Raw genomic sequence first — 17,135 nt, 5'->3', positions numbered from 1 at the left:
TACTTAAGGGATGTGTAAATGATGCTCGGAAAAAGTAATCCTGCTCCTTAGATGTTAGTGGAAATCACTTTTATTGATTTTGCTGAAGGCCGAAGCATCATCTATGTCTTTGTCTTCAGCAACATTAGTCAGGTATATTCAATAGAGACTCACATATTATCTGTTTTTGTGTGCTGATACATTTTTTTATACTATTACCCATGCTTTCCACAGCATGTAATTATGTCTGGTAGTAAATTTTTTGCCTTGATTCCAATCAAAATGTTACTAAGGGAAGCAAGCAATTCTGCATCACTTCTGACAGGCCATTTCACCAAATCAAAATGTTTTTGTATTTTTTTTCACAGAATTTTCAACCAAATCTCAACAAAATGCTAAAGATAAAACTGTTAAATGCAAGTAAAATACTTTCATCAGTAATATCTGACATTATCTTTAAAGTTCACTACTCTGGAAAGCTAATCTAGAAATCAGATAATCTAGTAAGCTATTAATTCTTTTATTCAAATGCTAAACTAACCTTACATCTAGAGATTAAATTCAAGAAATTTGTGCCACTACAGTACAAATAATTGAGGAGTGGACCTGCATGTTTGGGTCACAAAGGAAACATTCTATCGTTGAGAGATACACTAAGTATCTAATCAAATATTCTATTGTTGAGAGATACACTAAGTATCTAATCAGTAACTGGACATCATACTTTTAGGCCATCAGAATCATGCTCACTATTGCATCACAGTAGTTTCTTTCCAGTAGGAAGTTAGAAAGGGAAAATTAAGGTATGTAAGAAGAACTGCTTATGAGAGGTTGTGAAAGCTACTCCAATAAGCAATCTTTACTTGCAAAATGAATTAGGGAAGATTTAGTACAGAGATTATGTTGTGTAATTCAAGCAAAGCAAGGCACTCAAAGAATTCCTTTGGAAAAAAACAAAACAAAACAACAACAACAACAAAAAAAGAAAAAAAAAAAGAAAAAAAGAAAAACAATTCTTTCCATGTCTTTAGAAGGAATTGTTTTTGAATGACTGTATTATGCCATTATTCCATTTAATAATTCATATCAACATTTACCAAGCAAAATTCTTACAGAATGCCAGGGAATGCTGATCATTCTTATGACTTTTATGACTTGTCACTGCTGTTTTTCTAGACTACACAGGTAATGCTGCTGCAATTAAACACAAATTATGATTTTAGGAAGGGGTTTTATTTCAAATTGTCTCAGATTTATATTTTAACTCATATGAAATTTGAAATTAAATATCTTATTAAGAAAACCCTTGCAATGCAGAGGGTGACACTTCTTGTTTCTTCAACAGAAAATAACTGCAAGCTATGTCTGATCGTTTAAATATATGTGGAGACCCTGAGAATTACTTATGTTCAAAACCTACTGACTGGAATTTAAAGTATTCAGAATTTCATAGAACTTGGTCTCGGCTATGGAAACAGTTATTCTCTCTCTCTCTCTTTTTTTTTTTTTTTTTCTTTTTTTTTTTTTTTTTTCCCCACCCCAAACTATAAATGGAAGGAGACAATGTAATACACAGCATAAAATGGCAGCTTACATTTCATAGAAGTAAAACCCTCACCACAGCTGGAATCAGGGAGACAGGTAGAAGCAAATTCTACTGCTTTTGCATGGAGTGAGTACATAAGTACTGCTGTAGGATTCTTAAGCATTGGGGAAAAAAAGTCTGGCATGCTGCTAAACAAAAGTCATGCGAATTAAATTCTCTTTCGTAAAAATAGTTTATATGCATGTAATGCAATACAGACTATTATATTACTTACTGCATATTGCACTAATACTTAGTAGAAAACATTCCTGACTTGCACTGATAAAATGGGGAGCAAAACCATTTCACATTAACCATGCCTGCGTATAACTCCCTGTAACAAGCAATAGATAACTAATTTTGTAATAATTACTGTCAGTTTGTAATACTGACAGTAATAGCCACGTAATTACAGTATTCTTCAGAGTTCTGCTGTACTTTGAACAGACTCACAATGTCCTAGCACTACATACTTCAAATTTGGTTTGTAGATGGAAAAATCCAATATTCGAAGCTGCAGCTTAATTATGAATAACCTGATTATTATAACAGTTTTAATTCTTGCACTTGGACTGGAAGCAGATATTTGTATTATTCTCCTGGGCTCCCTCAATCACACGTATGAATTGTAAGTTTTTCTGCAGAATGGCATGTTGCAACCAAAATAAGTAAAATAATAAATAAATAATAAATAAATAAATCAAAACAACATGATAATTCTTACTTACTAGTTATTTTTCATATTTTTTATTAAGAAGTCAAATGTTCCTTCTTCATTTCCCTATTAATTGTTATTATTTCTGAAAATCTAACACATCATTTGCTTTGGACTAAATGTTCTCACTTTGATTCTGCTGTCAAAAATATGGACTTTCTGAACTCTACTATGAGTGTGGAAGGGCATATCAACAGTCCCATTGTATTCATCACTTTGATTTGGTGATTCACTGATATTTATACATTGATTCATAAGCCATCTGCAGCACCTAATTCACTTCAAACTTTTCATGTGGTTCTACAAATGCACTGCCGTTTCTGATTATTTAGAATCTTAAATATGTTTTGCTGTGAGACAATCAATTGGTCTTCTGTAAGAGCACTCATATTTCTACTCTTTCCATGGATGAAGATTTGGAACAAGAAATATGCCTCTTCGTTTCTGGACATGTTAAAAAAAAATATACACATTTCATAAGAATAAATCCTGGGGAAAATCTGTGCTGGAAGTGTGACCATTCATGCACAATTTTTTGCTTGTTCAAATCTTATAATTCCGTTTCCCTTATTGGACATATTGCTTCATGAGAAGAACCAAATAGTGCAAAAATGTCAGATGGATGCTCCTTCATTTCATTCCAGCAATATAAATGAGATATGCAGATTTTCAGGTCATTTGATTTTATTTCCAGTTTTGCATAAGGGAAAGAAATAAGGATCTTCGTATGATTACTAGCAACTGTACAGCATGCATGTTCTTTCTTATAACAAGGAGTATATTTCTGCTGAAAACTGTCTGAAAACCAAGCAGTATATTGCACTGATTACTTCAAGTTGTATAATTACCTGGGAGCACATTGCTCTCTCAGATAAGTGATGTTAAAATACATAAAATTGGAGGTCCATGATAGTACAGCCTTTTAATCTTGGTGGGAGGACTTTAATATATCTAGGCTTTTAAGTGTTGCATGTTGAGATCATAGAAAGAAGAAAAAGGTGAGACAGACATATATGCAAGATCTATTGGGAGTCACTTTTGCTGCACTACTATTTGCATGTGGAATATGCAGCATCATTAATGTCATTTTACTCATCACTTATCCAGATTTTTCATGTGTACAAAGTCAGTGGATAAATACAATCTGTGTACTCATAAATAACTGTGGGTACAAACCCCTATCCTAAATTTTGTGTTCAGAAGGGAATTTCAAAGCTTTTTAATTCTGACTGACCAGTTCTCATATTGCAAATATTAATAACTCTTTACATGAAATTAAATAATTCGATACTATCAAACACTGCAGAATTGTTTTGCAAGGATATCTTTCAGCAAAATTTATAGGTTGGTGTTAGGCTACTATGCTGATGAGCAGAATGTAAGAATAAACAGAACAGAGCAGAACATAGCCCGCTGTTACTTAGATTGGTTTATACCTAGATGCATCAAGATTGTTTCTACAAAGAAAAGTAAGATACAATTACTCTTACACACTAACTGCCTCAGAGGTACTACTGAAATCTGTACTAGGAAGAGCCCAGTAAATCATGTATTACAACTCATCACTAGTTATAAACTAGCGCAGATTTATACACTTTGCTTCCCATTTCTGTCTGGGGACAGCAGCATAAAATCTCACTAAACATTCTAAATATTAACCTGCAAAGCAGCAGACCTCAATTATGTCCAGTAATACTAAAGCAATTTCCTTATACAGTTCTTATCTTCCTTAGACAATACCATCATCAAAATATGCACAACTGTCAGCTGAATAGAACTGAAAAAGTGGCAAACTGATAGCATCTGTCATTTCTTCCCCCCCCCCCCCCCCCCCCATTTCTGCAATACAGAGTTCCTGTAGCAAGAGAAATTATTAAATTCACTAAAACTGAACAGTTAAAATTTAATGCAAGTGCCAAAATTCTAGAGTTACATCAATAAAAACCACTATGCTCGCAGTCCTTTGGCACAATGAGATGAAGGTTAGACTGGTAAATTTTTTAGACTTTTATTTCATGCCCATACTGGTCACATGCATACAAAAATCAAGCCTCATTAGATAAAGCAATGGTGGCAAGTCTGAAAAATGTCATAGAAAATATTTCAGTCGCAAAGGGTGTAGCAATTGCTATGAGACAGATAGAAGAAACATGAAGTATAAATAGATGCCTCAGTATATTATATAACCACATCCACATATGAATCTGAAACTTCAAACTATGCAGTAAATAACTACAGCAGTGCTGTAAACATGACCATAAGACCATCTTAAGCCCAAACATCTCATCAATCACCTTGTTAAAACAAAATATATATACATATATATATGTATACTTCATGTGAGAAATTTGAAGAGTATGGTTCTTTATTGATTCAGTGGCAACTGGGGCCCAAATGGTGCAGTATCAGATACCAAACCACAATCTTTCCCCTTCCTGTTAAGGAAAAAAGGTTGTTCTACAGTTCTGGCTCTAGCAAGTACCTTAATAGAGAACTTTTCTTTTTCATGTTGTGGATATTCAGCTACTGTGGACCATTTCAGCCCTAATTTACACAAGACCTATATAACTAACATTAAGCAGCTGAGTCTGCCTGTGCAACAATATTCCCTTGATCCAATCCCACTATTTACTCTTCCTTCTGTCTTTCATTTATGATATCACTTTTTACACCAGGAAAATAGTACAGTTAGTTTCTGGCTATGTGCTTCTTATAAGGACATGCACAGTGTGACTTTCACTCCGCTTGGCTTTGTGAGAACAGAGGAAGAAGAGGACTTGGAAGTGAAAGAATGGCTCATCCCCCTTATATAATAAATCTTTTCACTACTGACAGGGAATGGAAAAATGAGTCTCAGTTAATAGTGGTGCGTTACCCAAGTCCACAACCTTTCATTTCACATAGATCACCGTAAGCTGTGTCTAGATTTCAAATAGAAACAGAATGGTTTTGTATTCAGTAGAAGAAACCCTGTGTCATATTGTCCCCTCTTAAACTCTAAAAGAATTACATTTTCTTGTTATTTTTCCTGGTCTGTTAGGAAAGATGCATCAGAAGCCATAATATTGTTCTTGAGAACAAGAGAGAAATGATGACGAGTAAGAAATAATTCAGAGTGTTTTAATTTTCACTTGTGCTCCCTTTCCTTGAAACGTCTAATAATAGACTTGAAAATCTGACAAAAAAATATATGAGTTTCATCCAACTCCTTAAAACCAATTGATTAAAAAAGTTTGAGTGAGTTTTACTGCTTGTGAAAATGAAATAGTGAAGTGTTTCACTCACTGGTGAAGCATCACACACACTGCTCCTTGGGACAGTTGTGTCAGTGCAGTTCAGTCCCGCACCTGTCCTGGAGTATTCACACAGCTAATCTACATAGTTGTTATTCCACTGTGGGCAGCTATTCACGAGAAGCTTGACTGAGACCATCCAACTTGCATTTCATCACTCACAGAAAGCTTCATTTGAGTGAACAGCCAACATTAACCCACACAGTGCTGTCTCTCCACTGAGGTTTTTCTTTTCTTTTACGGTTGCTGTAACTGCATCCTGGTCAGGTTCTTTGCTAGACTTTCTGTAAAATTTCAAGGAACCAACTTAGCAGAGTTACATATTGACCCAAATATTATTCCTACCTAAACACTTTATGGAGAATGCTGAAATCATTGAAAGACTGTACACCTCTACCAAAGCAAGGACACATATAAATACCCTCACCAACAAAGGACCCATCTCCTTCACCTTAAATGCCTGGATTTAGTACTGCTGATGAGTGTGTGCATTTGCAGTGGCTGAAGGAAGAAAAATGCCAGACTTTCCATGTGTATATACATGCAGAGAGTCTCTGCGACTTCTGTCCTTTCAGTCCCCAGCATGCACCACTCTTTACCCCTCACCGTTTTTAAAAGTCATTGTTGAATTCTGTCCCACAATCAGCTGCAAGGTCATGATACAAGCTCAGACCACAATGTGGAGTTTGATCAATGCCTGACCTACCCAGTGATTTAATCAACAGGACAGCATGAATGCACTAATGATGCAAGAGCAGCATCACAACTCTGTGTGTTGCAGTACACAAAGACCATTTCCTTCAGCATGTTTTTTTTAAACAAGAATAATGAAGACCAACTTCAGTGTCATTTCTTCCCAGTTTTCCTCATATTAAGTCTTTTATTACATAATGGAACTCCAGGCTCTTTTAGATGAGAGGTCTAAAGGCAAGAGAAATCTAAACAACATAAAAGTTGACAGGACCCATATTACATATTTAAAAAAAAAACAAATAATCATTATTCCACTTTTATTCCGCAAATTTATCTCTGTAAAACGATCTTCATGCCTGAGAGGAAAATTTGAGATTAGTTACTCACTAGTTACTTTTTCCATCCTATCTTCACTCCATATCCCATATTTCTCCTTAAGGTTAACATGCAGAGTGCCTGAGGTCACAAAAAATGAGGACGTGGAACAATATTAAGAGGAAATACAAGCTCACCTTGTCTGATTCACCAAGGCAGACAGAATTTTATTGTAGAACTAAAACACAATGAGATAGCTTTAACTCTCCCTGATAATTCACATATGCTTTTTTCCACAACAGAAATAACTGACAGAACATCACAGATCTTTCTCTTCCAGCTATTCCTCGATTGTACATTGTCCTACTTCTCCTCTCCAGTAAATATTAGGTGTTTAAAACTGATCGCTGAGAAATTCCGTCTTCCTGATACACTGAAAGTTGATTTTTTTTTAATTTATTTTTTATCTCTGTGTCTCATTCAGCCTGGACAATTTTGATTACTCACTGTCATCCTGTTTTTCACCCCTTATTTTGAGTCACTTTCCCTTTCCTGCTTTTATCCCACCTCTCCAGAATACTGTATATTCAAATAAAAATAAAAGCTTCCGCCTGAACTACTGTTTATTTTAGATTTCATAGTACTCTTAGGATACTTTGTGTCTTCAATGTACCTGACGTAGCAGATACAACAGAATGAGCTCTAGCTTTAAAAAAGTTCTTCTCAACTGAACAACAAATTCAAAATTCTGATTCAGCCTTTGCTGTTACATGTATTTAAAAAACAAAGACAGACAAAAACAGGAGAGAAGTGTGCTACTACCAGAATACAAATATACGACAATGGAAGTACCCCAGAGGGTGAGAGGGATGTCACAGAAAGGCTACTGATTTTTATGTTATTTGTCTTTCTTCTAGTATGCAAAAGATAGACTTTTAGCATAACACTAAAGGAGGTAAATGAAAGCCTTTTCACCAAACATGGTTATCATTCAGTACAAGACACAGGGCTATAAAACACCTCCTCCCAAGTTCCCCAAACATATATTCAGAAGAACTAGTTAGTTTGTGAACAAATACTGATGTTATATTTGATGTTTATATGAAATATAAAGGAGTTTATTCTCCCTGTGCTTAAAGAAGATTATCCTTCCACAGCTAGAAGCCTAGACTGTAGGATGTCTTCTCTCAATCAGCACATGTACAACCAGACAACCATTTCAGCAGCTTGTAAAATATGATTGCATATGAGATATTGATGGCCTAAGGGAAGTTCTGAATATCAGAGGTTCATAATTAGAATACCTATGCATTTGATCCGAGAGAGTTTTCATCAATGTCACAGAGATGAGTGGTTATGAATTTCAGAGTCATCTCTGTCCATACAGACTGATTTATGCACTTTTGACTTTGGACAAACGAAGGGCAAAGAATTAAAGCCAAACCCTTCCTAGACAGCTCCTTATCCTTGGGCAGGGGGGGGAAGGCGGCCCGAAATTTATGATATCTCCTCCTAGTGTTTGGATCAAGCCCTTGAGCTGGGAACTCATAACCTATTTATGCTTATGCCATCCATCCGCTTTCAGTCATTTTTGTCCTCTTATCTGTAAATCCACAGTTGCAACATGTAGGATGTGTGGATCTGCTGATAAGAAATTTTTGCAGGAAAGAGAATCTGGGCAGAAAAACAGTGCTGTTGCCAGAGCTCCTGGCAGCAACTCTAACATCTCATTAATTCCAGATTTATAAAGATCTACTGTGCTGATCTGAGGATACAGCTGAATGTTTGAATTCTGTGATAATAGACTAACTAGTTGAAACCTGTATTTAGTACCAAATATTAAGTTAAATAGATACTGATAAGATTACACAATGTAGGACAGAACATCATGTTAACAATGAGAATTCCATAGCTCCTGAACTGGGATTTTTTAACTTTTTAATTTAATATTAAATCACAGAGTTTTAATGGAATTTTGCGTAACTAAAACTTAAAGCACTAGAGTGGAGACAGATTCAACACTATGTAGAAATTCAACTGCATCATTCTTTTTAAAACTATATCAAACAGAGTACCAGTTGTGGAAACAGTAATTCATTAATTATGAAGGTGAGGAGCTAGGCGACAAAAAAAATAAAACAATAAAAAAACCAAAACAACACAACAGGAAAGATCATACAGCTTCCATATCAATATTCTATAGTATCACAAACTGCACTGCCATCTACTTAAATAATAATAAAAAGGAAGATGCTAACTTAGCATTAGAAGGAAATTATTTTGCTAAATCATCCTTTACTATTCAAGTGCTTTCAGAAAGCTTTTTTTTTTTTCAAATTTTTATAACACTTCGTGTGAAGGCCTGTACATGCAAATTCATCACAATACCACATCCATAAAAAAAGAGATTATGATAGGTAGACAGAGCAAATAAAATAACCCTTCTGCCAGATGCTCTAACAGAGGCTCAGGTGTCTCTGAACAACGATAAGCAACTTGGCTCTGCCAGTGGCATCCAAAACACACACACAAAAAAAGAGAGATAGATGCCCAATGTGCTTCCTTCTTGCCTGAGTATTTTCAAAACTGTAATGGTAGGTGCTGCTCTCTGGGTAAAGGCTGTTGCACTGTACTGCAAAAGAATAAGGTTCCAAAACTAATTTTGTCAAAGAGTGAAAGTAATTTCTCAAATAAAAAAGACTTACATACACAGGCAAGATGCATTTTAAAATTTACTGCAGAAATGCTGCAAGAAGAAGCTCTTCACTGAGCAGCATGGCACAAAGCCAAAATGAGCTATTTCAAATATCACTGTTGGGCATATAGCAATTTGATACACAGGATTTAGCAATACAGCTGGGAATGACTCTGTGTGGATGTGTTCATGTTCTGTTAAATTTTAACAGTCTCTAACTGTATACTCATCTTCAGCATGAGGAAATTTGTTTGTAGACTGCTAAATTTGCATTATATATACAGAATTATATCAGTATGAATAATAATGATTTTAATTTTTTCTTTTTCTTATTTTCTGTCAGAAATTAATTTTCTATGGGCAGTTCAATGGATAAAGTCTCACATGAAATCTCTGAAAACATTTAAAGCAAGGATGTAAATTTTATGACTGTGAGTTATTGGCTAGCATTTTCCAACTCCAGGTTTTCTGGTTCCATGAATAACATAGAGACTTATAGTAGTGGATCATTACAATACAACACAATATACATTTAGAGATTTAGCATATGAAAATAGACTCAGTCTGTCCCTCTACCACCAAATCCACATTCATAACAATTCAAGCGTTAAGAGGACAAAGCTTCAATTTTTTTTTAGAAACATACAGGTATCTAAACTGTTATGAAACAAACAGTAAATTTTCAAGTAATACAGCTTAAGAAAGAATGCTTAGTCTAGGAGTGCTTGCAACTAACACCAAAGCAAAGTGGTTAACCATACAAATAAGGTAAACCTAGATCAGTCAGTACTGTGACCTGTGAAACAAGATAAACAAGATGGCTAAATGGAGTACATTTAGCTTGATGCAAATCTTTCAGTGACACAAGAAACATCACCTAGGAAAAACTTCCTAGATCACAAGTGAAATTGTAAGGTAACACAAGCATCTAGAGTTCATTTAGAGACACCTCACTTGATTTCAGCTAAAATTTTAGGCATGCAATAGGCTTGCTACCTCACTAGAATAATCATTCATTAAATGACATGCATACCCAATGCCTTGACTATGGATAGATTTTGCAGCAGTGCTACTATGTAGGTTATGTCTGTGACAAACACGCATATTGCTGGAGTCCTAATATGGATGTAATCCTAGTCATTTAAATCACTTCTATCTACATAGCTTGTTTCCACAAACATATGTGAAGCCACTACTAATGAAAGCATACAACCAGACAATCTCTGATGGGGTAGTATTATCTTCAATTACAGCTGAATGACATCACTTTGGGGGTATTCAAATTACTACTCATGAGTAAACCCTAATCATAAGAAGAGTGTCTATGAAGTTAACTTGCTATTGAAGAGAAGGATTGAGTCTGGAATAAAATAAATTAATTTAAAAAATAATCTTTACACTGTGAAGTTCTGTCTAAGCAGGTTTAGGTTTAAACAGGTTTAGGTTTGCTACAGACTCCTTCCATTCACCTTGGGAATAATATTGAGCAATACCTCAGTATTTTAACCAAACTAGAGAATTCCAGTACACTGGGGAAAATATATATGTTCTTTTTCTCTTGTTTAATTTTGTTTGCAAGTCACCAACAAAACTATTTTAGATGAAAATTAACTAAAAGTTTTTAAGGGTCTGAGGGTGATCTCCATGATTATAGACATAGTTACCTATGTATGTAGCACATACAGTAATTATAAGTTGTGTTTCCTCTTTAGAACTACTAACATTAAATCTTGTATTCTTTCAAGAAAAGTAGTTTTGGTCTAAAGTAACATTTATTTTTTCTTGTAGTCATTTACAATGACACTGTGAATGTCATAGACATTTTAAAACAGGTAAAATACTGCAGCTCTTTTTCTCTATAGGAAAAGCATGCAAGAAATCTCTAGAGAAAGAAATAGTTGCAACTCTGAACTTACAAGCCTAGGGCTGATGACCCTAAGACTGCAGTTTGACCAAGGTTTGGTACTCTGATGTGCACCACCAAAGACTTCCAGCAATGTTAATGCATGATGTGAGAGAACTGCATCCTTTCCCTCCCTGGGCTGCCCTCTCCCACATGATGTCTCTTGGTTTAACTCTTACAGAACAGCTCTGGGAGGTAAGAGTTAATCATGCAACTATACGGCGCAAGACCAGAACTACTGTTGAGAAAAGCTTTTCTCTTCAGCTTAATTTTCCCTATGTGTTTTGATGAGAGGATAACAAAGGCTGCCAGCAGGAATTGGGAGTGACACTGCTGCACACTGATTTCAGTTCTGAGAAGGTGCTGATGAAGCTTTTCATTCAAAGCTCTGACCTTTCCTGCTCTTAATGGGTCACAGAGTATTTCCGTACAGTTTACAGTACTTACTACAAGAAGAGCCTAGCATCTAGTCTACTGAGACTGTGCTGGAGTCACTACGCATGACATTAAATGGCTAACAAATCATGGAGATTAATCTAAATCTTTCGCTGTAATCCTTTAATTCTCCATCAAGATCCCTGACATTAACATAATTTTGTCAGAATAGAGACTGTAGAATAGGTTCAGACTAATTCAATCATAGATAACATGACTTAATGAAGGAACTAATTTGATGTCTATGTGATTTTTTTTTTATTGCATTTTTGAGATAATTGGAGTTCACATGACAGCCTGTCCATAATAAAGAACTTTCACTAAAGAGAACTCTTCCCCCTCTATTCAAATGGCTTAATTGTCATATGGTCACAAATGATGATGAAAGAAACTAAAAGCTATCTTCTGCAATCCATGGCTCAAGATATATACCCATCTGGGCCAGGATTTACAAAACTAGAATGCACACTGTTACAGTAATCTATAGATTATTGTCCAAATTACCTTTTAAAATTATTTTTCCTTTTCATATTACTTTGATTGAAGTCTTTAACCCATAACTGTCACAGAAAATTACAGTGTTAATTTATCTTATGAATATGTGGCAGCGATTAATAATTATGAAAATGGCCTTTTGATTTGAAAGCCAAGTGAGAATGTTAACCATGACCCTTAAGACTCTGCTTCAAAAGCAGCAGGTCCTACAAAATAACAACCACTCCATGTTGGAAGCAAGTACCCTCTCACTTGAGGCTGAAGTAAATTTCTCTCTTTTGAGTCTAGCAATGATCTTATCCTGCACATCCAAACCTATGAAGTTTTGTCTACAAGACTGAAGGATCAGTTTCAATGACAGCACACCTTTGAGTGATTAACAGTTCTACCAAGTTGCACATTCTTCTATGTTATACTAGAATAGATATGTGTTTTTAAAACATGACAACAACAAATGTACAAATTAATAAATAAAACAGTTGGAGCTTGAAGTAGAATGCACAGAAGATTGCTTCCAGGTAGAGCAGATAGATAGCACAATATTTCTTTTTAGAAGAAATGTTTTATGGTTGTATGTATCATTAAGTTTTCAGGAATGCTTTATGATGGACTTGTTTTAAAATGTTGCTAGTATTTAGTTTTGATTCAACTCAAAAAGCTACATCAGAAGAAGGAATTGAAGAGGGAAAAACAATATGAAAACAACAACGAAAAATGTTTAGCTGAGTAAATCACCAATTTAAAAGGAACGCGTAAAAAGTTCCCAACAGTTTTCACTGGTAGCTGAAAATGTTAAATTTTACTATTCCTGAGAGATGTGATTTGACGTGACTAGAGTATAATTTGTTGAGCAGATAATAGTTTTTGTTTGAAATGATTCCTTTCTGGGTATTACCTATGGATTAAAGATTGGGTCTACTTAGGTCTACTTTAAATACATGAATAAAACATCTTTGTCAAGAAAAATATTTTAATGACTTTTGTGTGTGTGTGTGTGTGTGTGTGTGTGGTTGCTTTTTTCTTTAAAAGAAGTCAGTTACTTGAAAGGAATAGGTTATGTATAGCTTTAGGGGGACTAAATCTCATATCTTTAGCGTATGGTAAATTAGCCTATTGCACAATAATATCTACATATCATGGTTTGGTTTTTTTTCCTTTTTTCATAAATAAATATATGGTTCACCAAAAGAAAATAAAATGTATTTCTTATACCTTTAGGGCAAGTTCCAGTTCTTTTCATTTCTTGAAGAAATAAATAAAAAGCATTGACAGAGAAATTTCTGAAATGACTGCCAAGAAGGAAGCACCTAAAACCATCATATTACCAAGTGCTGAGGTAATCAACCACAGTCTGGGAAATGTCAAACAATGGTATTCACCTACCCAAAGATACTGATGGTCAAGTCCTCAACTGCCATTTATAATCACTAACTAAAACATGGAGTATAGATGTGGATATAAACAAGAGACAAATTAGTATTGGGAAGCTGGGTTTAATAATCCACTAAAAGAGACCATCTGTTTATAAAGACCCCCTTTTCCTTGATCTCTGACATACAGACACAGCTGGATATTTTATTTTTTTCATTTTTTAAACACCCTGCTACTATAAAGTCTACTTATAATATATCTGGTCAGACTGTTTGTCTCAAGTTTCAGATATTATGTAAGCACTCAAGGGCAATAAAATTTCACATACAGTCATCCAACTTTAAAGTAAGTATTAAGCCATCAGACCAACATAAATGCACTTTCTTTGTTACTGATTTTTAATATGACTATATTCTTTTTATTTTTCAGATTTTCTTGCAAATGTTCATTATCTCTGGAATAGCTTTCCAAAATTCAGGTGTTTTTTTTTTATTGTTGTTGTTTTGTTGTTGTTGTTGTTTTTCCCCAAGTTCTTGACACACATTTGGAACTAGAGTTTAGTTTTCTTGTTTTCCTGTTTAAATTACTAGCAAAACACTGTTGGTGACAGATATAGTATTGACAACCTGACAAGCTAGATGCAGGAATAAAAGACCAAAGTAATACAAAGCCTGTGTTTCCAAGCCATAACAGGGGGAAAAGAAACAGGAGGCAGAAAACACCTCTGACTATACACTTTTCACAGATAGAGGTCACTAATGGACTGGATTTGAATCAGTCTGGTAACAGCCTGAAAGTAATCTTATGAAAAATGAACTCATTTTTGAGATTAAAGAGGTAGTAGAAATGATTAAGAAATAAAGTTCTCACCTTCCTGGAAACAATATTATCCTAAGTGTGCTTTCTTTGTAGTTCTTTAAATAGAAAGTACAGTACAGGAAAAGCCTGATAGTGATGTTTGTTTAAAATTCTTTTTGTTTTCTTGACTTGGTAAAACTATGTCTTTCCATCCTTTCTGCAATAAGGGTAGGGAAGTCAGCCTTAATGACATGCCATGTTTTGGGTACTGCTATTTTAAGCATTTAAAGGTAAGCATTATTTATTCTTAGAAAAAAAATCATAGCCTATGTAATGCAGATTCCAACTGGGAGGGTGTAGGGTTCCGGAAAGGAGATATGTCTACATCCTAAATCAAAATACCCAGCAGGCCAAGATATAAATGTGACTTGTAACAGTGGCTCAAATTAGATCCAGACTCTCAAAGCCAAATACAGATAACATCACCTTATACAAAGTATAGGGTGTACATGTGTGTAAGGAGTGAATCTCATAAGAATGCTGGATGCATTCCAGCACGACTTCTCCTTGCTACAGACTGGAACTTTGGAAAAAACACTGCTGACTGTTAGTTGCAGATGCTTGTATAGACAGTGTACTTACACAGTGCTTTGACTTTTACCTATAGTACTATAGTTCTTCACTATCATTTTTAACTGCTTAACTACCTTATCAGGATAAAGAACAACAGTTTTAATAGCAAATCTTCTATCAGTGGTAATGATGTTTGAAATCTCTTCCATCATTTTTGGAAACAAGACCAACATTAGCATCTCTTACACCATTTTGATTAAATCCCAATGACAGCATTGCATATTGCATATATTAACTCTTCAAAAGAAAGAAGGAAATAATGGTGAGTAGTATTACAGATATGATACCTTTAAAAAGTTTGGAGAAAAATATTTCCAGGACAGACCTTTTCTCCCTTCCAAAAACATGCATTTATAAAACCAACCCACAAACTGTCTCTGAAAACGCAGTTATTTAAGGGCGTTCTTGGAAAAAGGTGATATCAAAGAAAGAAAGTATGAATGCCTCACAGAAGTTGGTATTTGTTGTAACTCAGGTAATGATCAATCTCAAACTTCAAAATGGTTTGATATCCCTACAAGCACTGCACTAAGTAAACATATTTTTAACATACACCCTCTTTCTGTGCATGTGTGTGTGCATGTTTGAAAGAGGTCTGACTTGCTTTAGTATCTTTTCATGCAAGGAACCTCTCCCTTTCCCTTTAGCTGAGCTCTGCATTGGGGAAAATAATAATAATAATAATAATAATAATAATAATAATAATAATAATAATAATAAAAAAGCAGCACCTGAAGAATCTAATCAGTACTTTGCGCACACTGTACAGGAATTTACACGGATTTGTGCCTTGGATTTATTAGCTTATTGTAAGCCTTAAAACAGATTTCCTCCATTAAAATTAATTAAAAGCTCCTGTTGACTGATTCCCACTATCGAAAGGAGGTGGACAGTCTTACTTTCCTACTTTGCTACTGATTTCTTTATCTTTCACGCGATTATATCTCATGCTCTAGCGAGCTCTTTTCAGCTGTTTTATTCCTTTTCGCGACCTGCTTCTCGTCTCATTTCTCCCCTCCCCCTGCCCATCCCCTTTGCAATATTTATAATTATTTTGCCAGAGATCACCGTCTAACTTAGGAGCTCTATGAGGGGCTCCTTTGTACTCCCATTCCCTTCACCTCGCCCCCACTCACTAACCAACCCCAGCTCCGGGGGCTGCTGATGGAAACGTGACAAAACCTCTCGGAGGCCTCAGCTCCCTGCTCTCCCAGTTTTTTTACACCTCGGAACGCTGGCCAGCGTGGACTTCGACGACCGCCACCGACTGAGACTCATCTTTTGAAGTTCCTATTTTCTCCAAATCACCTCCCCGAACACGTCTATGGTCGCTCTCGTACGCGCGCTCCGCCAGTTTCCTACAGCAGGAGGGCTGCTCTGCGCGGCGCCTGGCGGGGGCTGGGGGCTGCTTTCGACATCGAAACGAGCCCGAGAACCTGGTTACTCGGGTCGGCTGAGAGCTCCTGACCCGAGCACTGCGGTACAACCGCCCGCCGACCCTCCTCACACTTGCCGCTGGCCATTCATAAATTGCGCGTGTGCCTGCTGCCGCACACTTGCAGGCACGGGGCTCTAATGAGGCGCACGCGATCCCGGCCCCTCAACTTTGCCTTCGCAAAGGGTACCGGGTTTTAAATCGCCTGGGCTGGAATTACCAGGAAGGAAAAGGGAGAGAAATGAAATCCCAACTGTACCTGACAGTGTCTGGGAATCCCTCGCCGGCACCGATCATAATCCCCCTCCGCGCCTCTGGCCCCCCGCACCAAAACTTTTCCTCTGCCGCCGCCGCTCCTCTCTTCTGGCCGCCGCCTGCCGCTCCTGGCCAGCCCCTGGGGCCCGCTGCCCGCCGCCGCTCTTCTCCGGAGCGGCCCCCGCGCCTCCCTCCTCCCTTAGGAGGCAGCGGCATCGTCCTCCCCCCTTCTCCACCACCTCCTCCTACGGCGCGCAGCCCTCGGCTCTGGCATCCCCAACGCACTTTCTCTCCTCGATTTGCTCCTCTTTCCCTCGCCGCTCCTCCTTCTCCGGCAAAGAAAAAAAAAAAAAAAAAAAAAAAAAAAAAATGGAATGAGAAGGGGCCGCGAGGACGTTGCTTTCTCTTTTCTTTCTTTCTTTTTTTTTGTTTTTTTCCTCTCTCTGTCCTCTAGAAATGGTGAGAGGATCACATGAGGAGCTGGCACGGAGACCCAGGACCCTTGGACGTCGGAGGAGGCATCGAACACACAGAT

General features: G+C 36.5%; 1 protein-coding gene and 1 long non-coding RNA gene across 2 annotated transcripts in view; one reads left to right on the top strand and one right to left on the bottom strand.

Annotated features, from left to right (window-relative positions):
• The window catches only part of LOC146760773 (uncharacterized), a 68,993-nt gene that overhangs the window by 22,539 nt on the left and 29,319 nt on the right, over positions 1 to 17,135 (top strand). Inside the window, exon 1 of the long non-coding RNA XR_014946754.1 lies at positions 1 to 17,135. This exon is cut by the window's left edge and continues 22,539 nt beyond it. This is a non-coding gene — a long non-coding RNA (uncharacterized LOC146760773).
• FLRT2 (fibronectin leucine rich transmembrane protein 2) overlaps positions 1 to 17,135 on the bottom strand; it is a 61,761-nt gene that overhangs the window by 42,052 nt on the left and 2,574 nt on the right. The window lies entirely within an intron of this gene.

This window comes from Coturnix japonica, chromosome 5 (genome assembly GCF_054131305.1).
Source record: "Coturnix japonica strain WE chromosome 5, WE-NBRP24, whole genome shotgun sequence".
NCBI lineage: Eukaryota > Metazoa > Chordata > Aves > Galliformes > Phasianidae > Coturnix > Coturnix japonica.
Note: the sequence above shows the minus strand (reverse complement) of the source record. Positions and strands in the feature narration are given on the sequence as shown.